The sequence below is a fragment of the Pseudorasbora parva genome, chromosome 11 (genome assembly GCF_024679245.1).
Source record: "Pseudorasbora parva isolate DD20220531a chromosome 11, ASM2467924v1, whole genome shotgun sequence".
NCBI lineage: Eukaryota > Metazoa > Chordata > Actinopteri > Cypriniformes > Gobionidae > Pseudorasbora > Pseudorasbora parva.
In genome coordinates, this window is record NC_090182.1 from 39,222,459 (window position 1) to 39,237,912 (window position 15,454).

General features: G+C 35.1%; 1 long non-coding RNA gene across 1 annotated transcript; it reads right to left on the reverse strand.

The window, feature by feature from the left end:
* Positions 1 to 12,134: 12,134 nt before the first annotated feature.
* Positions 12,135 to 15,196, reverse strand: LOC137093161 (uncharacterized). Its single transcript, XR_010908402.1, has 6 exons — positions 15,074 to 15,196; positions 14,910 to 14,984; positions 14,749 to 14,823; positions 14,564 to 14,632; positions 14,397 to 14,456; positions 12,135 to 14,138 (listed from the first exon to the last, which is right to left on the reverse strand). It is a non-coding gene; the product is annotated as an uncharacterized lncRNA (long non-coding RNA).
* Positions 15,197 to 15,454: the final 258 nt, after the last annotated feature.

Below are 15,454 nucleotides of genomic sequence, written 5' to 3' on the forward strand. Positions count from 1 at the left end.
TGGTTGTACATCAAGAGCAGGAACAGTTTTTGTGGGTTTTGTTTCGCGATCTGACCGGAACAAACAGAAAGTCTCTGCAACGGCGTTAAGCGTTAGATTAAAGCGCTCGTCTGTGTGAAGACTGCATGAGCCGCGTTTGCTGCATTGAACTGCATTGTTTGTATTAGTTAGGTTAATCACCAATCCACAAATGGACGCGAGAGATCCACACACACAAAGCAATCCACAAATGGACGCGAGAGATCCACACACACAAAGCAATCCACAAATGCACGCGAGAGATCCACACACACACACAAAGCAATCCACAAATGCACGCGAGAGATCCACACACACAAAGCAATCCACAAATGCACGCGAGAGATCCACACACACATTTAATTATGTGCAAATTACACACCTGTAATTTAATGCACAGTCTTTTGCATTGGTGTTCTTCTTAGAATGCCCCTGAATATGCGCTTTTGTACCTGTGGAATGTTTTGAGACTGTCGTTCCGTGGCCTTGATTCACAAATGCACAGAAGCCTATCCGTATCTGTCCCAAAGATGCGATACAGTGTTCTTCCTCCAGAGGGCGCTTACCGGCCTTCGAACTGAATCTTTCAAAGGGCTAAATTCATTGGCTGCGTTCGGAACCGCATACTCATTGAGTAGGTACTCAATTTCAATAAGTACTTACTTAACGAGCGCTAAAAGAGTAGGTACTATATATCCAGATCTCGTTAAGTATGAATGCGATCCGCACTTTATGCGCCATGTTGACGTTATCATGTGAGCCATGACGATATCACAAGCGCAACAACTCGTGTGACAGGTTTAATTCATCTGTATATTGGTTTAAACGTGCTCATTTTTTTGGTCTTGTTTAAGAAACAGCTGCCCATTTATTTTGTCATTATAGTATAAGAAATACATTTTAACCCTACTAATCTGACAGTTTCATCCTTTTTTATCCTTGCAAAAACCCAAAATCGTGATCTCTTGTTAATTTCTTTATTTTATATGCCAAAAAATGTCATCCACAAGCAAAAGTGGGCTAAATCTCCTTTATATTTCCCTTTTTCTTGTTAAATTTAACTCCTGTTTCATGCCAGGCTTATGAAACAACAACTAAAACAAAAAAATAAATAAAAATGAATGCATTATGATTTATTCAAGATATCTAACCCTGTTATTGTTTTTTTTCCTCTGTATATAATGTACACAAACCCATTAGTTTTATCACTATGATTGTTCATTGTTAAATATACCACCATGCAATTATAAAACAATAGAATAACAGATGAGTGACCGGTGCAGTAACAGCTCATAGCATCAGTAACTCCACAGCCCGACCTGTGCGGTTTCCCTCAGTGTTTGTAATGTCTGCTCAGAGACGTCTATCAGCTGCTCGAAGATCTCGCCTTTGGAGGAAACTGTTGATTTTATACTCGAAAAATGTAAGTATCACTATAAAAAAAATTACGATTTCCCCCAGAATGAACTGCACTGCTAGCCCACCAGCAGACACTTACAATAATAATGACAAATGCTGAGCAATACTTAATTATATTACTTTTTTTATATCGTTTTAGTAAAACGAGCAAAAGGCAACTTGTCATAGCGACGCATGCCATGAATGAATACACATTAGACAAATGCAGCCAATGTGATTATGATGTGAATAATTTTATTTACTGACAGCGGAAACATGAATGAATGAGTAAAAGAATTAATAAAAGTAAACATCACAAGAAATGAATAAAAGTCAACACATGAAACAAAGCTTTATTCAAATGTATTGTTCTAACGATCACAGAAGGTGAACGCCACATCTGCTACCGTCTCAACACAGGTGTGCCAGTTCTGCAGCTTTATATTGATGAAGCAGTTGACCAGCGTGAACACCTTCGCCTGTCCTAGCCATCCATCATGTCCCTCATAGCGTTTTGACTTTAGCAGTGTAGTAGGCTTTCTGGTTTGATCTCCGTAACCGTCACCACCAGTGTGTCCTTGAGCAAGGCTTTTAGCTCCAGGGGGATCGTCCCTGTAATAAGTGCACTGCTTTTGGTCTTTTTCTAGAAGTTTCACTGGCTCTGGGTTTACTGAGGATGAAGAGACCACAGCAACATCTGGCCCAGATGAGGCACTAAGGGCCGGTGAAGTGATGAAGGGTCCAGGATCCTCAGTGCTCACGCCTGGCATGCTGACATCTCAGATCCTATAAAAATGCACAAACATAATACAAAAGCACTCATTTAAATAGCACAATGTCATTTGATTTCTGTATTAGAAGTAACTAAATGATATTACTTTATATTTTTGTTTCAGGTTTTCCCCACACATGACACCCGTGTCTTGCAGGCCCTGCTCCATCACAAAAGCTCTGCAGCAAATGCAAAGCCATCAAGAATCAGAAAAGTGCTGAAATAACTCTTTGAAACAAACTTAAGATTTAAATAGATGTTTTATTCATTTCTGTAGCATACTGACTCAAAGCCTTTGATGACAGCATTCCTTCATCAGCCGCTCTCCACCAGATAAACAGACACACGAGCTCTTCTGTCCCTGTAACATTAAGATATGTTACCTATGTGACTTATGTTCAATACTACATTTAAATGTAGTTGCTGATGTGTTAATGTTCCTCAGTTTATCAACAGTACTAATGGACAAATTAAATTGATAACTTATGTTTAGTTACTTTATGTAGATTTGTTTATTTACATTGCTCAGGTTCATGTAAAATAAGGAGAGTTGTCAACAGCGAACTCTACATTATAGCACACACACACACACCATTCTGATCTATTCAGATGTATCAGATGTCTATTTTATGTTGTGATGTGCTCATCTGCAATACTTATAAAAAATGCCTGTCAGGTGTTAAATAAACATTTAGTAAGTATCTTTATCTTAAAGATATGTAATCCACGTTGGAGACGTATGTGTGTTACTGGAGCTCCCCTGTTAGCTATACACAATAAAACGTGTTTTTACAGCACAATCACAACTATTCAGACAAGTTTGCACCTTCAACAATTCAAAGGTTTACTCTACAGAAGTTCAACAAATGTGATTTGAACACAAGAGAATCGTGATTTTAGTTTGTAATACTCACGTTTGAAAACTTTTTTTTTTAATTATTATTATAGAAAACAAGTTACAAACATTCAGCCATCACAGTAGCAAACATTATTAATACATCAAATAATTACATATAATAAATTAGAGTAAATACAATAATAATAGTAAAAAAAAGAAAAAAAAGAAAATAATATATTAAATTAAAAAAAAAGAAAAAAAAAAAAAGAAATAAAAAACAGACTTACAAATTGTTAATAAAGATAAAGGAAATTAATTATTGAAATTTGGAAAATATATTAGTTATTGCCATAGCTTTCTTGTTTTTTACCAATTTAAGAGACTCAAAATACATGTCAGTTTCAATTTGGAATAATTTGAAAATTGGTCTTGATTTGGAGAATTTTGCTTTATGAATATGGAACTTTCCTAATAAAATAAAGAGATTTACAACATTACATACATTTCTGTCTTTATAATCAAAGTATGTAATAATCTGTTTTCCTCCAATTGTTATCGTATGTGTTGTTTTAGATGCTAGATAATTTTCAACACTTTTCCAGAATGTTATACAATACGAACAACCATAAAAGAGGTGAATTAACGATTCTTGTTCAGTCTTACAAAAGCTACAATTACTATCAATAGGCTTGAATTTAGAGATAAATAGATTTGTGGGATATATATTATGCAGTATTTTCAAATGTAATTCTCTGACTTTGTTTGTAATACAAAATTTAAAAGGAACAAGCCATGCCGCATGCCAATTAATCTCAGTAAAATGAGAATTCCAGAAAATTTTTCCACGAGGTGTTATTTTCTTTAAATTTAGAAAACATTTTCTAATATGTTTATTAGTGCAGTTGCTACTCATAATATCCATTCCATTTATATAAAGAGTACAGTTAAATTCAGGAGCTTCATTTTGTTTTTAATAACTTTTCATTAGTTCTAATATGCCATTAGGTATAGATTTGAAAACTGAGTTATATTCTTTGAAAGTTATTGGGAATGCCTTCTCTCTGAGAAAAGATTCATAGCTAAGTAAATGATTATTACAATCAAAAAGATCTTTTAAAAGAATTATATCTCTATCGATCCATTTCTGCAAATATAATGACTTGTTCCTTTTAGTGATGCATTCATTATTCCATAATATAGATTTGTGTGGAGAAAAGTTGTGAGAATGACAAAGCCTCCAAGCCAAAAGAGCTTGTTGATAAAATTGGGATAGTTTCAGTGGCAATCTTGTAATACTGTAATTACATTTCAGTAAAAATTTTAGGCCTCCTACTCTATTAAAAATGTTGTTGGGGATAAAGTACCATAAGGACTCTGGTGCTCTCAAACATTCCTTTAACCATTTCACCTTAAAGGTATAATTCAAGTCCCAAAAGTCCAAAAGTTCAAATCCACCTCCATCCTTCGAGCCGGAGAGCACTGCTTTTTTAACGTGATGGTGTCTGTTTTTCCATACAAAATTCGTAAATATGGTATTTATGTCTTTGCATATTGAATCATGGACATCAAGAGAGAGGGCAGGGTAGACAAATCTTGAAATCCCTTCAGCTTTAGTTAAAAGAATTCTTCCTAAAATGGAAATGTCTCTTTGAAGCCATAGATTTAGTATTGTTTTAGTTTTCTTCAATTTAGGCAAAAAATTGAGTTGTTGTCGTTCCTTATGATTCTTGCAGATATGAATACCTAAGTATTTTACACATTTCTTAACAGGTATATTAAAAAAAAAAATTATCTTCAGTCTGATACAAACATAATATTTCACATTTAGATTTGTTAAGTGTTAAACCTGAAGCAGCTGAAAATTGACCAATTAGAATTATAGCATTCTCGATCTGATGTTTGTCGCTCAAAAAAAGAGCAGTATCATCTGTTAATTGAGTAACTCTAATTTCCTTGCCAAAGATAGATAATCCTTTAATAACAGGACTATTTCTAATATGTAATGATAATAATTCAACCACCAGCAGGAACAAAAACGGTGAAATAGGGCATCCCTGGCGAACTGATCTCATTACAGGAAATCTTTTAGTGGTGTTTGGATATAATATCACAGAACTATCAATATTTTTATAAAGCATTTTAACTGCAGATATAAAATTTTGTCCGAAATCAAAAATCTTAAGTGCTTTAAATAAAAAATAATGTTCTACCGTGTCAAATGCTTTATAAAAATCAAGAAATACTATTAGTGCATCAGTACTGATGTTATCAGAATAGTCCAGCAGGTCGAAAACTAGTCTTATATTAGAACTGATGTGACGATTAGACATAAAACCTGTTTGTGATTCACGTATTATCTCATGAAGTCCTCTTTTTAACCTTTTAGCCAAAATTAATGATAGAATTTTGTAGTCAATATTAAGGAGGGTAATAGGTCTCCAGTTTTCTATCATTAAATGATCTTTGTCAGGCTTAGGGAGAAGACATATCAAACCTTGCTTCATACTCGTGGACATTTCCTTTTTTGAGATGCATTCTTTAAATAGTTCAAATAGAGGATTTTCAATAACATCCCAAAAGTGCTGATAAAATTCAGCCGAAAGCCCATCATTACCTGGAGATTTCCTTTTTTTCATTGAGCTAACAGCCTCTGAGATTTCCTCTTTAGTAATGGGACGTTCGCATTCCATTTTAAATTGTTTCGATATAGTTGGTGTAAATGCTTTAATTGAATCAATAAAACTGTCACAATCATCAAATTGAATATTAGACTTGTAAATATTGCTATAAAATTTACCAATGTATTTTGAAATGTCTAAAGAATTAGAAGTGTTATTATTATCAATTTTAAGAGTAGTTAAATTATTTATCTTGCGATTTCGTTTCTCTAAAGCGAAGAAATAACTGGAATTTCTTTCCCCTTGTTCCAGCCATTTAGCTCTAGACCTTATAAATACACCTTTAACCATTTCAACATACATATTTTCTATTTCCTCTTGTAATTTTTTCATTGTTGTTTCTTCTTCCTCTGAAAGATTATCCTTATTCATTAAAATGTTTAATTGATCCATAATACTTATTTCTTTGGCTATATTATTTTTTTTAATTACTTTGCTTCGTTTAATAGCTATTTCTCTAATTTTAAATTTGAAAAGTTCCCATTTTTGTATATGATTCACTTCATTATTATCAAATATGATTTTTGCTGTTTTTTTGACTAAATCACAAAACTCATTATCTTTTAATAAATTATTATTTAGTTTCCAATAACCACGTATATTACCATTTTGTTGTTTTGTTCCTGCTAAATGGATCGAGATTAGTTTATGATCAGAAAATGGGGCATAGCTATGTGATGATTCTGAAACGAATTGCAGACAGTATGGAGATATAAGCCATAAATCAATTCTAGACTGTAAGGATCTATTGACATTAGTCCAGGTAAATTCGTTAATGTTAGGATTCAAAAAACGCCAAACATCTATAATTCCCAGCTGTTCACAAATATATGCTGTACTTTTGAATCTTGAATGTGGGATTACTCTTATAGGTATTCTATCTACAAGATCGTCTGGAGCATCATTAAAATCGCCTCCAATAATCAAGTGTGCATTCTTATATTTGTTTTTAAAGGCTTCAAGTTTCATACAAAGTTGTAAGAACGTTATTTTTGCTTGAGCTGTATTGTTATAGTTATATAAATTGCAAACTATAAAGAAGGAATTGTTTAATTTGAAAACCAAGATTATCCATCTACCCTCCTTTGATGTCATCGATTCAATTATATCTCCTTTAAAGTTATTAAGTAGAATAGCAACACCTGCAGATTGTTGACAGGCATGACAAAAATAACAAACATCACCTCACTGTGCTTTCCAAAACCTCACATCATTGTCCACCGAATGAGTCTCTTGTAGAAAAATCAAATCAGCATTTTTTCGTCTACTGAATAAAAAGATTGATTTCCTTTTGATGTTGTCACGAATCCCCCTGACATTCAACGATATTATTTTTAAAGAACTAAAATGGAAGTCTGTCATAATGAAGGAAAAAAAAGAAAAAATAACTAGATGGCTGTTAGTTATAAGAACAAGTTAAGAAAGAAAGAGAAAAGAAACTACCTGAGATAGAAAATTTCAGAGATTAGCTTACCACTAAGTAGAAAGCTCTGAACATGAGTACTTTAAGTATTTTTATTTATTTATTTATTTATTTATTTGATTGGGACAGTGCATGTTAATGAACACAACATGGAGTACATGCATGTAAACATGCCGGATTGTAGCCGAGGGCTAATTTCCATCCGTAGTCCCACGAGCTAAGGTCACATAGCTCACAAAAACAACCGTTATCTAATGTCCTATAAACTATATTTACATAAAAATAAAAAATTAATTAGTCATCAGAAATACATCCATATGCACAAGACGAAATACAAAAGTTAAAATACGACGCAACATACTCACTAATGTGTGCAACTTTGGTTTGCCCATAACCATTTTTTTAATTGGACTTTGAACAAACTATATGTAGGGCATTCTCTCAATGTTAGAGGAAGACTATTCCACATGTTCCCACCTCGGACAGACAGGACTGTCTGTCCAAAGGTGGTATACCTGTGGGGTATTATCAAGTCTCCTCTGGTGGAGGCGCGCGTGGTTCTTTGTGAAGAATCTTTAGTTTTGATAAAATCCTTCAGAGGTGGAGGAGCGAGGTAATGTAAAACCTTGTAAATCTGACAGGCCATTTTCAAATTTATCATATTCTGAAAACCCAATAGTCTATGTTTTTTCAAAACATGACAGTGGTGATGTGATACTGTTTTTTTATCAAATATTTTTAATGCTTTTTTGTAGAGACTTTCTATTGTTTGGAGTGTTGCTGGGCATGCAAGAGACCAGGTAGTCAAGCAATAGTCAAAATGAGAAATAATCATTGCAAAAAAATATGTTTTAGCCGCACCCACGGTTAAATTATTTCGAATATGTCTAAAATTTTGGAGATTGAATTTAACAACTTGTGCTACTTTTTTTACGTGACTTTTGAAGCAAAATGTTCGATCAAGGACTACCCCAAGATATTTAAATTCTGACACCAGTTCAAGTTCCATTCCATTCAGAAAGACACTTGATCTAGTTATTTCCACATGACGTTTAGAAAAATACATACACACAGTTTTTCTGGTGTTCAACATGAGGCATGAGTCCTTGAGCCAATTCTGCACATGAGATAAAGCAGCTGTGAGATCAACAGATGCTTGTTGAATAGTTTTTGCTTGAGTGTAAATTACTACATCATCTGCGTACATCTGCGAGAAGACGTTTGGACATGAATTTGGTAGGTTATTAATAAAAAGAGAGAACAGAACCGGCCCAAGGATAGACCCCTGAGGGACACCTACTCCCGAATCTAAACAAGGAGATTTGACACCATCTACTACCACATACTGTTTCCTGTCGGACAGATAAGATTTAAACCATAAAAGTGCTTGATCAGAGATGTTAAACTGAGTCAACCTAGATATTAAAATCTGGTGGTTTACAGAATCAAAGGCTTTCTTTAAATCTAAGAAGACAGCCCCGACATAAGGACTCTTGTCAAGTAAACCTTTTATGTTTTCTGTTAACACACATAGGGCACTATCCGTGGAGTGATGGGTCCGAAAACCGAATTGTAGTCGATGCAATGAAGGGTGGACCTTTTCTAAGTGGGCCGTCAACAGCCTGACTACCCACTTCTCTGCGATCTTTGATATAACGGGTAGTATACTAATTGGTCTATAGTTTGACATGTCTGTTTTAGCACCTGATTTAAATATCGGTGTCACTGCAGCAACTTTCCAATCTGCAGGGACTATAGAATGGTTAAAAGACATATTAAGAAGAAGGGTAATTGGATGTACCAAATGGTCTTTGTACTCTGTCAATAAATGTATATTAAGACCAAATGCATCGACGGCTTTTGAATTTTTCATGCCAATAATAATTTGTGTGACTTCATAGTCCGTAATTTCAGTGATGTTAAATACAGACTGTTGTAGATCAGTAACATTGTCAGAGCACAGAGATGGACCAAAATGCTGCGTAATCTCTTTCACAGAATTAATAAAAAAACTGTTTAGATTGGTGGCTATGGAAAGTGGATCTTTAATAATCGAATCATTAATGTGAAGCTCCATTTCCTTATTATTTTTAGTTGTTTGACGGCCAAGCAATTTATTTAAATTTTGCCAAACCAATTTTCCATTACCGTTCGCATTCTCTATTACTTTAATGAAAAAATTTGCTTTGGACCGTCTCAGGCTCTGTGTTACAATGTTTCGCATGTGGGTAAACTTCTGACGGTCTATTGTCAGACCTGATTTCAAAAATTGTTTTAATAGCAGGTCTCTAGCTGACATCAGATTTTTACATTCTTTATTCAGCCATGGCAAGTGGCACCTTTTTTTACGTTTGTATCTCCCTCTGCTCGAATGGGTAGAAATTACATCTTTCAGAGAATTAATAAATTTACTACTAGAACATTCAGGATTATCACCAGATAGGATTATATCCCAGTCCAGAGATGACAAAGCTGTTGCCACATTTTGTCGTTGGCTGTTAGGTATAAACTCATAAGGAGACCTGCTATTTGTGGAATTAGAGAGATCATTATTTACTCGCGACTTAGACAATTTCCTAGAAAAAAGTATAATATTATGGTCTGAAAGACTAGTCAGAAAATTATAAGATCTAATTATCCTTTCAGATCTATTACTAAAAATTAGATCTATTTTAGTTTTAGAATGTGTTGTAATCCTCGTTGGTTTTTGAACAAGTTGGAAAAAATTTAATTTGTCCATTGTATGCTTTAGTGTTTTTCTATCTTTCTTGCAGTCCCAGTTCACATTAAAGTCTCCAATAACAATGATTTCATTGGACTTATTGTGTGTTGTATGATGTTTAAGTAGTACCTGTAGTTGTTCATAAAAGTCCACTTTGGATGATGGAGGACGGTAAAGGCAAACCAAAGTAAAAGTCATCTCTGCAGAAAGGGAAATTTTTACAGAAACATTTTCAATTTTAACCTCACTTGGCACACTTAGTTGTGAACACTCCAAATTATTTTTAACATACAGCAATACACCCCCACCTCTTCCTACACCTCTATCCCTTCTGAACACATTGTAGTCAGGAAAAATAAGTAACTAATTTGTAAAACTTTTTGTTTATTTTTATTTTTATAACTATTGGAGTGAACATATTGCTCTTATAGTTGCAAACAAAGAGAGCAAATTAACCCATCAGGAATAAGTGGCACTTCCTTGAAAAATTGTAGCCTACGTTAAAGTCATTTTAACCTGTTAAGCTGTGTGTCTCACACCGTTAATGATGACAGCAGGACCCTGCCATTTCGTTTTCTTTCCGTCAGCACGCGCTTGCTTCACAAGAGGCCACAGTTTGTTTCTGCATTGTCTCTCCTGTTGAGTTAAGTCTTCAGTCATCCGAAGGTTCCTTTTCTTCATGACATCAGCGTTGAGGGAAGCTCTCCATAGATTGAATCTGAAGGTGCGCATGGTGAACTGAATGATAACGGGTCGTGTGCTTTTATCCTCTCTCGGGCGTCCGACTCTGTGCACGGTGTCCACCAAGAATCCAAGCTTGCTTTTTTCCTCTGGAATGATTTCTGCAATAATCTCCAGAACCTGTTTCCTCACATCCTCGTTACTGCTTTCTGGAAGATTCAAAAGGCGAAGATTCCATCTCCTACTGTACCGTTCAGACTCTTCCTGTTTCTCCCGCAGGATTGTCATCTGGTCACTCATCTTCTTTACTGTGTCCTCAGTGCCTTTACACCGAATTTCCAGTCCTTTCACACTTTCTTGCACACTAGCAATATCCCCTTACAAAAATGTCCAGCAGCAATCCTGTAGGACTGTGCTGGGGCCATGCAGGAATCCTGCAAGACAGAATGAAAATCCTACAGGACAGGGTACATTCCTGCAGGAGTCATGTAGGATTGTCCACATACTGTCCTGAAGGGTTGCATAATGTCCTGCAGGAATGTAGGATTCCTGCAGGATTTTTTTTATATCCTGTAGGTTTGTCCACTGACTTATCCTGCAGAATTGCATTATGTCCTGCATGAATCCTACATTCCTGCAGGACATTTTTTTTTTTTTTTACATACCTGTAGGAATCCTGTAGGTTTTACATTTTAAGAGCCCTACAGGATTTACAAGATTGATTGATTGATTGATTGATTGATTGATTGATTGATTGATTGATTGATTGATTGATTGATTGATTGATTGAATACACACTTGTTGCACAATCTAAAATATAAATTCACACACATAAGGATTTCCAACATTTATTACATACTTTCACTAACTTACAACATAGTCATACTATATATAAGCAGTTATTGTAAAAGGAGCATAACAGTTAACTGTTTTGTAGAATTCTCCTCTCATTCATGTTACATCAGTACTATCACATGTAGCATTTCTGTTCATTTGTATCAACATTTAGGAAAACAGCATATTGCAAAATGAATAACTTAGTTTACCGTAAGTCTTACAATACAATCATGTCTATAATCCAGTCCACAGTTTTGAACTATTTCAAAAAAATGCATTGAAGGTTAAACTGCCCAATCAACAAGGACAATTGATACCTTCACAATTAAAAAAAAAATCAGCTGGCCTATAAACTTTAATACATACTGAATAGATTAACAAAATGCTAAACAAAATGATATAATAAGTATACGAATATAAATAATTAAAAAACTCAAAACACTTGCTAGAAATGACTAAATATGTAGAAATTACTGTACCATACAGTACATTACTATAAATACATGACTATTCAGTCAACTTCCCATTTGTTAGGTTGAATGCAAAGTAAATTAAGTACTCCAGACACATTTTTTAAGTAAACGCAAGTTGTTTTGATTTCAGTGCACTTGATTAATTTGACATCACTAGAAATACAGCACTCCTTAACTATCCCTGAGACAATAGTCCCTGTTTGTCTGTCTTTAACCATGCTAAATTTGGCTGTACTTACCGGATCGATAAATGTGTAGCCTGTGTCAAGCCCCACATCAACAAATGACCTCACCAGTGCCACTGCCCCGTTTTCTGTAAGAACTGCATGGTTAATTCTTCTAGATAGTGTTGTGCTTGTTTTTGAATGAACTCTGTTTCCATTAATTATAGCCCTTGCATAAAATGCACACTGGTGAACATTAATGCCATTATTGCTGAGAAGATATGCCTCTCTGGGTGTTGGTGGTCTTATGACTGGTGAACCAAGGAAGATTACATTTGTTTTAATTATGCAGTTTTTGGCAAGTTTGTAACATCCGCTCAACAAAGTCCTTGCTTAGTGGATTAATACTATTGTTGTAAACACTTGTCAAAAGTCTTGGAACACTTTGAAAAAGAAAAAATGCATTGACAATTTGCTCTGGAACTGCCTGTGTGCCATGGAAGAGCTTTTGCAAGTTGCCATTGTGACTTTCAAAAATAAAAGCACTCTGGCACCATAGTGGACCCCAGTTTCTGACAGATTGTGCAGCATGCTCTAAAATGTGCACATTGAAACTGACATGACATTTGCCATACAATCTCTCAAAACGGCTCACAAAAGTTTTCAGCAGATATTCAGCTGCATCTATGTCATGTGAAGAAATATTATCTTTTAACAGACAATACGTTCCTTGTACAAGTAACAGTAAGTGTTCAAGGAATTGGCGTGGTAAAATGCCACTCAGGCATGGAAGACTATAAAACAAAAGAAAATTCCTGTATTCTGAGGCCTTCCAGAACTTGCGTATCTTTATAGATCGTGGAGGTCTTGTTATATTAACTGGTGGCTTGATTTCAAGGAGCCGTTTGTCAATGGCCATGATTTCTCTTCCCATATACCAACTCTCTCCATGGTACTTTGTATCAAACCATAGAGTTGTCAATTGCCGACATACACCCAGTAAAATCCCATGCATGTAATCAAAAGAAAATCCTAGTATGATATTAAAAAACGTTAAAAGCATTAAAGGTGATGGCCCTTTGACTCCCCGAGCACATGTGCCTGTTTTAACTGCTGTTCTCACATCATCAAGATGCTGGTTGTGCGTGCGTGTGTTTGAATCACCGCCACTTTGTGAACTATATACCCTAGTGAAACCATTTCCCTTGGCAACAATTTCTCCCTTCTTATAACACCAGTTACATCCATGTTCCCCATTAAATTGCTTAATATTTTGGACAGTGCAACGAGCAACAGAGTCGCACACACAGACAAGATTAAACACACGGACATTCAAGCTTTGTCCGCTGTGCATTACTGTTAGACCTTCCTGCTCTAGCTGAATGCACTCATCGACAAATGGCTGCATAAAAGAATTCATTTTGGGCTTAGAAGGACCAAACCACAAACCAGCCAGCAGCACATGTCTGCTTCTCATATCTGGGGGGAGTTCATTGATTATGATTTGGATTGGCCAAATGTGGAAGGGAGATGATTTAAAAATGGGGACACCATCAACATTCCAAGTAAGTGAAAGGTTCAACTGGTCTGGGTCATTCAGGGGACCGACAGATTTATACATGGCACCATCAAATATATCTTGGACACTGTCTGGACTGCTTTTGCCCCTAGTCCATTTGTAATCCAACGCTGCTCTAAATGTTGAATCTAACATCTTTTCTTCCAATTGTTTTCTAATGGATACTTTCATAAAAATGTCACCTGATTTAACAAGTGAGTTCTTATCCCCAGGTTCAGAACCACATGAGGCACAACAAGCTGGGATCTCATTACCAAAGTAATGATGACATTTGGGGCAGATGTACATCATTTCAAAAGAGTTGCAATCAAATGTTTTAAGAAATTTATATAAACTACTGGGTACTCCATTAGTTCCTTCTGGACAATGTAAATTGATTAGGTCTAGTAAATCACTAAGGGCAGATTTTGTTGTGGTGTGCCTAAGAGCATAACATAAAATTGACAATAAGGATTCTTCATGACTAATCTTAGCATTGGGGTAGATCTTCTCTTTTACTGAGTTTGGCTTCTCTCCACTGTAATCTTGTGCATCACCACCTGCTGCAGCATCCATCTACAAGAATTGTGAAAAATAAAATACTGCCAGTTCAAATGATTTTGTTAACATATCAATTTTATTCTCATACTCATACAAACATAGATAAAATTAAATCAAAACAATACTTTACATACTATAATATATTAATTTAATAATATATTACATATTATAATATATAATATATTATTAGAGTATGTGAGTTATAATGAATTAATGGGAATTTGAAATCGATTCACTATCTAAATAACAAATCATTATTACTATAAATCTTACCAAAAGCAAATTTGCCACATTTTCTACATTGTTGCTCGTTTCGCTGTCACATGTATTGTCCTTGATATGCAAAAGAGCAAAGATTAGGAAGATGACATGAAAAAAGAATATTGTCACTGCTAACAAACTGCATAAGAATTGCTAATGCTTATGGTGCGCAATCTTACTGTGGGGTCTTGAGGTGGAGTCATAGAACAGTTTTGCAGTTCATAATTCTCACTGTCCGATTCTTCATCCTAAACACACAGACAGACAGATGTGTCTAATTTGTATTCTGTACAAGCAGAAATCACCTCCCAATGTATCTTAATTCCTCAATATTAATCCAGGGTTCAACATGTAGTTTCCTTACCATGGAATGATCTGTGACTGTATCATTTGTGCTGTGCTGGTCCCAGTTCTCCACTGCACTCTCCAATTCATCATCCTTACAATCATATAACCATGAACAACTGTAGTCAAAAGATATCCCATATGGTAAAACCTGAGAATATTTGACTAGCAGTCTCCTACCACAGTATGGTCTGGTGATGTGTTGAATCTGCATCGGTAATTTATCTCCTCTTCAATGTCAGATCTGTCATCCATCTATTAGCAATCAGAACCATGAACAACAATAATACAAAGATAGCCTAGGTTATGTTAAAAAATGATGGATAGTTACATTAGTGTCCTACCATGGTATGGTCTGGCGGTGGTGGTGGTTTAAAGTTGCATAGGTAACTGATCTCCTCTTCAGAATTGTCATCCTTATCATCAGAACAGCAAAAAAAAAGTCAATGCACAGATTAATCTTTTGCTCATTTAAAAAAAATAAAAATAATAATAATATATATATATATATATATCATTGATATTTGTCTGAGAGGGGCACTTTTGATTTATTTTGAAAAAGGGCTAGGGCTCGAGCACCCAAAGCTCCCCCTCTGCACGTGCCTGCCCTGTTCAGTCTCACACTTGGCACAGCACTTGCGTTAGTACTGAGCCTAGTAATGACCAACAGTTACAGAAATCTTTTTAAAGACTTAAAATGATCAGAAAACAAAATGAATTTAGCC